Raw genomic sequence first — 12,655 nt, 5'->3', positions numbered from 1 at the left:
TCAAATTAACCTGATTAAATAGTTCTTGAAATAAAATAAGACGTTGCAAGAATAAAAATAATTACACACAAAATTTATATTTTGTGAGTAACCGCATAATTTATATTTTGTGAGTTTTAGAATTTGTCAATAAAAAATTTCTCTTCCATTTCATGAAAATAATAATAAAAAAAAGCCCTGTATAATATAATATTAAAAGGCGTCGCCTTGTTCACACAATGCACCGTTTTGCACACTGTGAATTTGGAAGGTGGTAAGGCGTGGTCTATCCATTCCCACTTCAACCAAGATTAAATGTCATCCAATCCTTAGCCACCCATTACCGGAAAACCCGGTTTCCCCATACATCCCAATTCAACAAAACTTCTCTCTCCATTTCCCACCCAAACACTATCTCAAACTCCCTCTCCCCTGTGTTGTGTATTGGGTTTGAGAATCAGGAAGATCAAAGAATTGTGAAAAACACTCAAAACCAAGAAATTTTCTCCACTGTTTTGATTTTTTTGTAGGGATGTTTCATAATTCGCTACAGTAAATATACAGTGTTCGTTTGAAAATATTTTCTGTATTTTATTTTTTGTTCTTAGGCACAAAAAAGAATAACAAAAAGAGGGCATATTTTAATGCAATTTCTTCATTTTTACTGTTTGAAATACTTCTATATTGAAAAGGGTTTTCATTTCTGGCAACAAGATAACTTTCCAAAACATAAAAAACAAATTTACCCATAGAACATATTTTGGTGGGTGTGTGATATTGGGTGTAATTTCGATGTGATTGCTACTAGAAGAACTTTTTAACAACGAAAAGGTTTTTTTTTTATTCTCATTTCTAGCAATAAAATAAATAATGTAGTATTTCGTATTCTTACGCAATGTCTTTTTCTTTGTTCTTGCAGTGTCAAAAAAACGCTTTTAAAAAGAAAAAAAAAAAGAAAAGAAGAAGGTGTTTTTCATAAAAATTAATTATATATTTTATTTAAAAATAATTCAAAATTGGTTAATTTTCATTTTTTTTTTAATCTCCTCCATTCATGATCTATGCATTTCAAGTTAACATTATTAGTTGACAGAGTCCTAAATACATATTTTTAACAAAACATAGCAAGAATAAAAATAATTACTAGCATAATTTATATTTTGTGAGTACCTACATAATTTATATTTTGTGAGTTTTAGAATTTGTCAATAAAAAATATCTCTTCCATTTCATGAAAAAAATAATAATAAAAACCCTGTATAATATAATATTAAAAGGCGTCGCCACGTTCACACAATGCACCGTTTTGCACACTGTGGATTTGGAAGGTGGTAAGGCGTGGTCTACTCATTCCCACTTCAACCATGTTTAAATGCCATCCAATCCTCAGCCACCCATTACCTAAAGTCCCGATTTCCCCCAACATCCCAATTCAACAAAACTTCTCTCTCTATTTCCCACCCAAACACTATCCCAATCTCCCTCTCCCCCGTGTTCTATATTGGGTTTGAGAATTGGAAGATCAAAGAATTGTGAAAAACACTCAAAACCTAGAAATTTTCTCAACTGTCTTGATTCTTTTGAAGGGATGTTAAACAATTCGCTGCAGTAAATATACAGTGTTCGTTTGAAAATATTCTCTGCTTTTTATTTTTTGTTCTCAGGCACCAAAAAGATTAAAAAAAAGAGGGCATATTTTCAAGCAATTTCTTCATTCTTACTGTTTGAAATGCTTCTATATTGAAAAGAGTTTTCATTTCTCGCAACAAGATAACCTTCCATAACACAAAAAACAGATTTACGCACAAAACATATTTTGGTGGTTGTGTGATATTGGGTGCAATTTCTATGTGATTGTTGTGGGAGGAACTTTTTAACAACGAAAGGGTTTTTTTTTTTTTTTTTCTCATTTCAAGCAATAAAATAAATAATGTAGTATTTGGTATTCTTATGCAATGTCTTTTTCTCTATTCTTGCAGTGCTCAAAAATGCTTTTAAAGAGCAAAAAGAAAGGTGGTTTTATAAAATTTAATTATATATTTTATTTAAAAATAATTCTAAATTGGTTAATTTTCATTTTTTTTAGTCTCCTCCATTCATGATCTATGCATTTCAAGTTAACATTATTAGTTGATAGAGTCATAAATAAATACTTTTAGTAATTTATTAAAAACTAATCAATCAAATTAACTTGATTAAATAGTTCTTGAAATAAAATAAGACGTAGCAAGAATAAAAATAATTACGCGCATAATTTATATTTTGTGAGTACCAGCATAATTTATATTTTGTGAGTTTTAGAATTTGTCAATAAAAAATTTCTCTTCAATTTCATGAAAAAAAAAATAATAAAAACCCTATATAATATAATATTAAAAGGCGCAGCCACATTCACACAATGCACCATTTTGCATGCAGTGGATTTGGAAGGTGGTAAAGCATAGTCTACTCATTCCCACTTCAACCATGATTAAATGCCATCCAATCCTCAGCTACCCATTACTGGAAGTCCTGGTTTCCCCCAACATCCCAATTCAACAAAACTTCTCTCTCTATTTCCCACCCAAACACTTTCCCAAACTCCCTCTCCCCCATGTCCTGTATTGGGTTTGAGAATATGGAAGATCAAAGAATTGTGAAAACACTCGAAACCCAGAAATTTTCTCTGCTGTTTTGATTCTTTTGAAGGAGTGTTTAATAATTCGTTGCGATAAATATACAGTGTTCGTTTGAAAATATTTTCTTCTTTTTGTTTTTTTGTTCTCATGCGCCAAAAAGATTAAAGAAAAAAGAGGGCATATTTTCATGCAATTTCTTCATTCTTACTGTTTGAAATGCTTCTATATTGAAAAGGGTTTTCATTTCGAGCAACATGATAACTTTGCAAAAAATAAAAAACAGATTTACCCACAAAACATATTTTGGTGGGTGTGTGATATTGGGTGCAATTTCTATGTTGTTGCTGTCGGAAGCCTTTTTAACAACAAAAAGGGGGGTTTTTTTTTTTCTCCTTTTTAGCAATAAAATAAATAATGTAGTATTTCATATTCTTAATCAATGTCTTTTTCTCTGTTCTTGCAGTGTCAAAAAATTCTTTTAAAAGGCAAAAAATAGGTGTTTTTTTTTATAAAAATAAATTATATATTTTATCTAAAAATTATTCTAAATTGGTTAACTTTAATTTTTTTTAATTTACTCCATTCATGATCTATGCATTTCAAGTTAACATTATTAGTTGGAAGAGTCATAAATACATATTTTTAGTAATTTATTAAAAACTAATCAATCAAATTGACCTAATTACATAGTTCTTGAAATAAAATAAGACATAGTAAGAATAAAAATAATTACCCACATAATTTATATTTTGTGAGAACCCGCATAATTTATATTTTGTGAGTTTTAGAATTTGTCAATAAAAAATTTCTCTACCATTTAATGAAAAAAATAATAATAAAAACCCAATATAATATAAAATTAAAAGGCGCCGCCACGTTCACACAATGCACCGCGTTGCATGCCGTGGATTTAGAAGGTGGTAAGATGTGGTCTACTCATTCCCACTTCAACCATGATTAAATGTCATCCAATCCTCAACCACCCCTTACTGAAAGTCCCGATTTCCCCCAAAATCCTAATACAACAAAACTTCTCTCTCTATTTCCCACCCAAATGTTGTCCCAAACTCCCTCAGCCCCATGTTCTGTTTTGGGTTTGAGTGTTAGGACCCTGTGAGCATCCAGATCAAAGTGACACGAAGAAATTTACGTGGTTCGGCCAATAACGACCTACGTCCACGGAGCATCCACCAAAATTCACTAACTCGTCAGAAAATATTACAATTCTCTTTCTCTCTCTCTCTTCTTCCCTTCTTCCTCTCTGCTCTCTCTGAGCTACTCTGCACACACCTGTGCTATCTGTGCACTTTTGTACTGTTGTATATTTCACTTTCCACAACCCTCTTTATATAGGCTTGGAATTTACATCATGATTAAATAAAAAACAATCAAATTAATCACAATTGGAAGTTTATAATGGAGAGTTTAATTGAGAGATAATTCCACTGTGTTTTCTGACTTAGCAACGCGCCGACTCCAGTTGTCTCTTGGCTCCATCTCTAACATTGAGAATCTGGAAGATCAAAGAATTGTGAAAAACACTCAAAACCCAGAAACTTTTTCCCCTGTTTTGATTCTGTTGAAGGGGAGTTTTACAATTCGATGCTGTAAATATACAGTGTTCGTTTGAAAATATTTTCTGCTTTTTGTTTTTTGTTCTCAGGCACCAAAGAGATTAAAAAAAAGAGGGCATATTTTCATGCAATTTCTTCGTTCTTACAGTTTGAAATGCTTCTATATTGAAAAGGGTTTTCATTTATGGCAAAAAGATAACTTTCCCAAACACAAAAAAATAGATTTACCTATAGAACATATTTTGGTGGGTGTGTGATATTGGGTGCAATTTCTATGTGATTGTTGCCGGAAGCACTTTTAACAACAAAAAGAGGTTTTTTTTTTTTTTCCCTCATTTTTAGCAATAAAATAAATAATGTAGTATTTCGTATTTCTTACGCAATGTCTTTTTCTCTATTCTTGCAGTGTCAAAAAATACATTTGAAAAGCAAAGAAAAAAAAAGGGTGTTTTTTACAAAAATTAATTATATATTTTATTTAAAAATATTTCTAAATTGGTTAATTTTAATTTTTTTTAATCTCCTCCATTCATGATCTATGCATTTCAAGTTAACATTATTAGTTGATAGAGTCATATATACATATTTTTAGTAATTTATTAAAAACTAATCAATCAAATTAACCAAATAAAATAGTTCTTGAAATAAAATAAGACATCGCAAAAATAAAAATAATTATGTGCATAATTTATATTTTGTGAGTACCCACATAAATTTTATTTTGTGAGTTTTAGAATTTGTCAATAAAAAATTTCTCTTCCATTTCATAAAAAAAAATAATAATAAAAACCCTATATAATATAATATTAAAAGGCGCCGCCATGTTCACACAATGCAATGTTTTGCATGCCGTGGATTTGGAAGGTGGTAAGGCATGGTCTACTCATGCCCACTTCAACCATGATTAAATGTCATCCAATCCTCAGCCACCCATTACCGGAAGTCCCGGTTTCCCCCAACATCCCAATTCAACAAAACTTCTCTTTCTATTTCCCACCCAAACATTATCCCAAACTCCCTCTCCCTCGTGTTCTGTATGAGGTTTGAGAATCTGGAACATGAAAGAATTGTGAAAAACACTCAAAACCAATAAATTTTCTCCACTATTTTGATTCTTTTGAAGGGGTGTTTCACAATTCGCTGCGGTAAATATACAGTGTTCGTTTGAAAATATTTTTTGCTTTTTGCTTTTTGTTCTCAAGAAACAAAAAGATTAAAAAAACAGGGCATATTTTCATCCAATTTCTTCGTTCTTACTGTTTGAAATGCTTCAATATTGAAAAGGGTTTTCTTTTCTGGCAAGAGGATAACTTTCCAAAACACAAAAAACAGATTTACCCAGAGAACATATTTTGGTGAGTGTGTGATATTGGGTACAATTTCCATTTGATTCCTCTCGGAAGCAATTTTTAACAACAAAAAGGGGGGTTTATTTTTTTCTCATTTCTAGCAATTAAATAAATAATGTAGTACTTCATATTCTTAAGCAATGTTTTTTTCTCTATTCTTGCAGTGTCAAAAAACACTTTTAAAAAGCTAAAAAAAGGTGTTTTTTATAAAAATTAATTATATATTTTATTTAAATATTATTCTAAATTGGTTAATTTTCATTTTTTTTAATCTCCTCCATTCATGATCTGTGCATTTTAAGTTAACATTATTAGTTGATAGAGTCATAAATACATATTTTTAGTAATTTATTAAAAACTAATCAATCAAATTAACTTCATTAAATAATTCTTGAAAAAAAATAAGACAGCAAGAATAAAAATAATTACCCACATAATTTATATCTTTCGAGTACCCACATAATTTATATTTTGTGAGTTTTAGAATTTGTCAATAAAAAATTTCTCTTCCCTTTCATGGAAGAAAATAATAATAAAAACCCTGTATAATATAATATTAAAAGGCGCCGCCACGTTCACACAATGCACCGTTTTGCACGCCGTGGATTTGGAAGGTGGTAAGACGTGGTCCACTCATTCCTACTTCAACCATGATTAAATGTCATTCAATCCTCAGCCACCCATTACTGGAAGTGCCGGTTTCCCCCAACATCCCAATTCAACAAAACTTCTCTCTCTATTTCCCACCCAAACACTGTCCCAAACTTCCTCTCCCCTATGTTCTGTATTTGTTAGGACCCTGTGAGCATCCAGAAGAAAATGACATCAAGAATTTTACTTGGTTCGGTCAAGAACGACCTACGTCCATGGAGCACACACCAACTATTTAATAACTCGCTGAAAAATGTTACAATTCTCTCTCTCTCTCTCTCTCTCTCTCTTCCTCCCTTCTTCCTCTCAGCTCTCTCTGCACTCTTTGTGCTCTTTCTGCACTGCTGTGCTATTGTATTGTACAATATCTTCCACAACCTCTTTATATAGGCTTGGATTTTAAATGATAATCAATACAATTTAATCACAAATTGGAAGTTAAAAGAATAGATTAAATGGAGAATAAATTCCACTCGTTTTCTAACTCATCTCAACGCGTCTCCAGTTGTGTTTCTGGCTCCATCTCTAACAATCTCCCACTTGGAGACAGAGACACCTTCTCAACCAGTATCATGAATAAATGATGTGTTCATAATATATCTTCAGACATGAAGACCAATTGAAGTTGAACACAACTTCAGTTTCTCTGTAGTCGCCACCTTCCTGTCTGCTCAATTTCTGCGGACTAATCTGATGGCTGTCATCTTCACAACTGGTGTAAAAATGCCGGTGTAGTCAATCCCTTCCTTTTGTTCGAAGTCTTTGACTACCAACTGAGGCTTGTACCTTCTGGAGCCGTCATGCTCCTCTTCGATTTTGTACACCCACTTGTTATGAAGGCCTTTGGGCAACTTCCACATTCTGTTGGAGGTGAGGGACTTCCTCTCATCCTTCATCACAAGCTCCCATTTGCTCGTATCTGCCACCTGACATGCTTCATCGTAGCATTTAGGCACTTCTCCATCTGTAGGAAGTAAGTAATCAATATACCTTCTATCTGGTATATGGGACCGAGTAGATCTCCTAAGCTCCGGACCTGGAGTAGGAGACGGTGGTGCGACGATCTGCTCCACTGGTTCCTCCACCTAAGGATTCTCGGTATTCTGCTGATGTGTCCCAACACATTCATGGGTGTTTATCTGGAAACTAACCCTCTTCTGTTTCCTGACTATACAATCCTCACACATGTCAACCTGAACTGACTGTAGACCACTCAATTTTCCTTTGAGTGCATCACCTTGAGTCCCTTCTCGCTCATGTGACCAAGTCATTGGTGCCAGATGTTGCTGTCGTCATTTCCTACAGCAACTGAAATAGACATGGAGGTATTGGAGGTTAGAAAAAGTGTTTCGCTTTTCTTACCTCGCACAATCGTTAGTACACCCTTTGAGACTTTCCATTCATCGCTAATGAATTTCGTCGTGTATCCCTCATCTGCTAGCTGACCAACTAAGATCAAATTCTTTCTTAGGTTTGGAATATACTTGACATCCTTCAGTTTCCATACTGACCTGTTTATATTGATTTTCACAACTCCCTTGCTGGTTATATTGCAAGGTTGATCGTTGCCAAGGTACACCTTACCAAAATTACTTGGTGTGTACTCCTCTAGGCAATCTCTGCAGCATGTGGCATGAAATGAGGCTCCGGAATCTAACACCCAAGACTCCTGCTTGCTATCCGAAGAGTAGATCAACATCTTATCATTATCGGAAGCAATATTTGTTTCTGACTTTGCCCTCGTCTCGAATTCTTTCTTCTGACTCTTGCACTGGTTCCTGTAATGACCAATCTTTCCACAGTTCCAGCACTCAATAACTTTAGTGCTCTGGGAACCTGTGTCCTGAGTACCTCTGAGATTTTCGGATTGAGACCGTCTGGGCCTAGATCTGCCGCGGTTGTTTGATCGTCCATGCCTGTTTCCTCTGCCTCGATTCTCCATATTCAAGGCTGAACTTGAATTGGAGCTATGGTTCAGCTGCATTCTTATTTCCTCCGTCAAAATCATGCTGACGACCTCATTGTATACAAACTTCGATTTTCCTGTGGAGCTACTGATGGCAGTGACGACCCCATTCCAATTTTCAGGCAACTGACTGAGAATTAGTAGAGCCCGAATCTCATTATCAAACATTATCTCGACTGAAGCGAGTTGATCCGACAACTCATTGAAGTTATTCAGATGCCTACTGAAACTCTCACCTACAGACATGCTCATCGTAAATAGTCTTTTCATGAGATGTACCTTGTTTGCGGCTGAAGGTTGCTCGTACATATTTGAGAGCGCATCCATCAGAGACTTGGTGGATGTTATATGCTTGATATTGAACGCCACAGATTTCGACAACGTCATTCTGATGGCTCCGAGGACTTTTCGATCAAGCAACTCCCACTCGTCCTCGTTCATGGATGTTGGCTTACCCTTCAACTGTAAGTGCAATTCCTTCCCAAACAAATAGTTTTCTATTTGCATCTTCTAGAAACCGAAATTGTTCCTATTGAACATTTCGATTTTTGAGCTCTTTTCATTTGACATCTTGATTTACTAATCTAGAGATGGAATTAGCTCAAATGGATAGCACGGATGGATCCGGAACAATCGAAAACCCTAAAAATGGTTCGATTCGCTCGAAAAACGGACCCAGAATGACCCCGAAAAGCTCAGTCAAAGTTTTCAGTCAAACCTGGCCAAACCGCTGACGTGGCGGTGGGTCCACCTGCTAACGTGGCGCTGACGTGGTAGTGGGACTCACTTGATGACATGGTAGTGGCCTGCTAGCGTGGCGCCTCTGCCACGTGGCACTCCTGCTGACGTGGCCCTGCTGGCGTTTGCGCGGTATGCGCGCTGACGTAGCACTGAGGTCAGACCTGGGTCAGGAACCAGATCTCGGGTTCACCCGAATCTGAGTCACCTACAGGGTTGGGTTGGGTTCTCTTTGGGTCGGGTCGAGGCTGAACGGGCGAAGAAGACGCGTACGGTGCATGCAGCGCGTGAGGAGATGTTCGCCAGCGCGTGAAGAGGCGTTTTGCTTCGGCAAGGCGTGTGGGGGGGCGTGTTGGCTTGTCTGAACTCCGTTCGAACTCCGGTGAGCACCCTTCTCTTCGTATCGACGAGAAGAATACGATGGTGGTCTCAAAACATAGTTTTGATATACTGGACAGAGCTCTGAATTTCTGGATCACTTCCGATCTGGCTTTTCTGCTCCAACCGGGTTCTGATACCACTTGTTAGGACCCTGTGAGCATCTAGAAGAGAATGACACCAAGAATTTTACGTGGTTCGGTCAAGAACGACCTACGTTCATGGAGCACACACCAACTATTTAATAACTCACTGAAAAATGTTCCAATTCTCTCTCTCTCTCTCTCCCCCTCTCTCTCTCTCTCTCTCTCTCTCTCTCTCTCTCTCTCTCTCTCTCTCTTCCTCCCTTCTTCCTCTCAGCTCTCTCTACACTCTCTGTGCTCTCTCTGCATTGCTGTGCTATTCTGAGCTATTATGTTGTACAATATCTTCCACAGCCTCTTTATATAGGCTTGGATTTTAAATGATAATAATTACAATTTAATCACAAATTGGAAGTTAAAAGAATAGATTAAATGGAGAATAAATTCCACACGTTTTTTGACTCATCTTAACGCGTCTCTAGCTGTGTTTCTGGATCCATCTCTAATAGTGTTGAGTTTGAGAATCTGAAGATGAAGGAATTGTGAAAAACACTCAAAATCGAAAAATTTTCTCTACTGTTTTGATTCTTTTGAAGGGGTGTTTAACAATTCGTCACGGTAAATATACAGTGTTCGTTTGAAAATATTTTTTGCTTTTTGTTTTTTGTTCTCACGCACCAAAAAGATTAAAAAAAAGAGAGCATATTTTCATGCAATTTCTTCATTCTTACTGTTTGAAATGCTTCTATATTGAAAAGGGTTTTCATTTGTCGGAACAAGATAACTTCCAAAACACAAAAAGTAGATTTATCCATAAAACATATTTTGGTGGGTGTGTGATATTGTGTGCAATTTTTTGTGATTGCTGCCGGAAGAACTTTTTAACAACAAAAATGGGGATTTTTTCTCTCTCATTTTTAGCAATAAAATAATTAATGTAGTATTTCGTATTCTTATGTAATGTCTTTTTCTCTATTCTTGGAGTGTCGAAAAACGCTTTTAAAATGCAAAGAAAAAAAAAGGTGCTTCTTACAAAAAATAATTATATATTTGATTTAAAAATAATTATAAATTGGTTAATTTTTTAATTTTTTTTAATTTCCTCCATTCATGATATATGCATTTCAAGTTAACATTATTAGTTGATAGAGTCATAAATACATATTTTTTGTAATTTATTAAAAACTAATCAATCAAATTAACCTCATTAAATAGTTGCTGAAATAAAATAAGATGTAGCAAGAATAAAAATAATTACGCGCATAATTTATATTTTGTGAGTACCTGCATAATTTATATTTTTTGAATTTTAGAATTTGTCAATAAAAACTTTCTCTTCCATTTCATGAAAAAAATAATAATAAAAACCTTGTATAATATAATATTAAAAGGTGCCGCAACGTTCACACAATGCACCATTTTGTACAACGTGGATTTGGAAGGTGGTAAGGTGTGGTCTACTCATTCTCACTTCAACCATGATTAAATGCCATCCAATCCTCAGCCACCCATTACCGGAAGTCCCGGTTTCCCCCAACATCCCAATTCAACAAAACTTCTCTCTCTATTTCTCACCCAAACACTGTCCAAAATTCCCTCTCCCCCGTGATATGTATTGGGTTTGAGAATCTAGAAGATCAAAGAATTGTGAAAAACACTCAAAACCCAGAAATTTTCTCCACTGTTTTGATTCTTTTGAAGGGGTGTTTCACAATTCGCTGCGGTAAATATACAGTGTTCGTTTGAAAATATTTTATGCTTTTTGTTTTTTGTTCTTAGGCACCAAAAAGATAAAAAAAAGACGGCATATTTTCATGCAATTTCTTCGTTCTTACTGTTTGAAATGATTCAATATTGAAAAGGGTTTTCATTTTTGGCAAGAGGATAACATTCCAAAACACAAAAAACAGATTTACCCACAGAACGTATTTTGGTGAGTGTGTGATATTGGGTGCAATTTCCATGTGATTGCTCCCGGAAGAAATTTTTAACTACAAAAAGGGGGCGGGGGGTTCTCATTTCTAGCAATAAAATAAATAATGTAGTACTTCATATTCTTACGCAATGTCTTTTTCTCTATTCTTACAGTGTCAAGAAATACTTTTAAAAAGCAAAAAAAAAAAAGGGTTTTTTTTATAAAAATTAATTTTATAATTTATTTAAAAATTATTCTAAATTGGTTAATTTTCATTTTTTTTAATCTCCTCCATTCATGATCTGTGCATTTCAAGTTAACATTATTAGTTGATAGAGTCATAAATACATATTTTCAGTAATTTATTAAAAACTAACCAATCAAATTAACTTGATTGAATAGTTTTTGAAATAAAATAAGATGTAGCAAGAATAAAAATAATTACGCTCATAATTTATATTTTGTGAGTACCTGCATAATTTATATGTTGCGAGTTTTAGAATTCGTCAATAAAAAATTTCTCTTCAATTTCATGAAAAAAATAATAATAAAAGCCCTGTATAATATAATATTAAAAGGTGCCGCCACGTCCACACAATGCACCATTTTTAACACGCCGTGGATTTGGAAGGTGGTAAGGCGTGGTCTACTCATTCCCACTTCAACCATGATTAAATGTCATTCAATCCTCAACCACCCACTATTGGAAGTGCCGGTTTCCCCCAACATCCCAATTCAACAAAACTTCTCTCTCTATTTCCCACCCAAACACTGTCCCAAACTCCCTCTCCCCCGTGTTCTGTATTGGGTTTGAGAATCTGGAAGATGAAAGAATTGTGAAAAACACTCAAAATCGAAAAATTTTCTCTACAGTTTTGATTCTTTTGAAGGGGTGTTTAACAATTCGTCGCGGTAAATATATAGTGTTTGTTTGAAAATATTTTTTGCTTTTTGTTTTTTTTTCTCACGCACCAAAAAAATTAAAGAAAAGAGAGCATATTTTCATGCAATTTCTTCATTCTTACAGTTTGAAATGCTTCTATATTGAAAAGAGTTTTCATTTATGGGAACAAGATAACTTCCAAAACACAAAATACAGATTTACCCATAGAACATATTTTGGTGGGTGTGTGATGTTGGGTGCAATTCCCATTTGATTGCTCCCGAAAGAACTTTTTAACAACAAAAAAGGGGGGGGGGGGGGTGTGGGGTTTCTCATTTTTAGCAATAAAATAAATAATGTAGTATATCGTATTCTTACGCAATGTCTTTTTCTCTATTCTTGCAGTGTCAAAAAATGCTTTTAAAATGCAAAGAAAAAAAAAGGTGCTTTTTACAAAAAATAATTATATATTTGATTTAAAAATAATTATAAATTGGTTAATTTTTTAATTTTTTTTTAAT

The sequence above is a fragment of the Malania oleifera genome, chromosome 13 (genome assembly GCF_029873635.1).
Source record: "Malania oleifera isolate guangnan ecotype guangnan chromosome 13, ASM2987363v1, whole genome shotgun sequence".
Lineage (NCBI taxonomy): Eukaryota > Viridiplantae > Streptophyta > Magnoliopsida > Santalales > Ximeniaceae > Malania > Malania oleifera.
Note: the sequence above shows the minus strand (reverse complement) of the source record.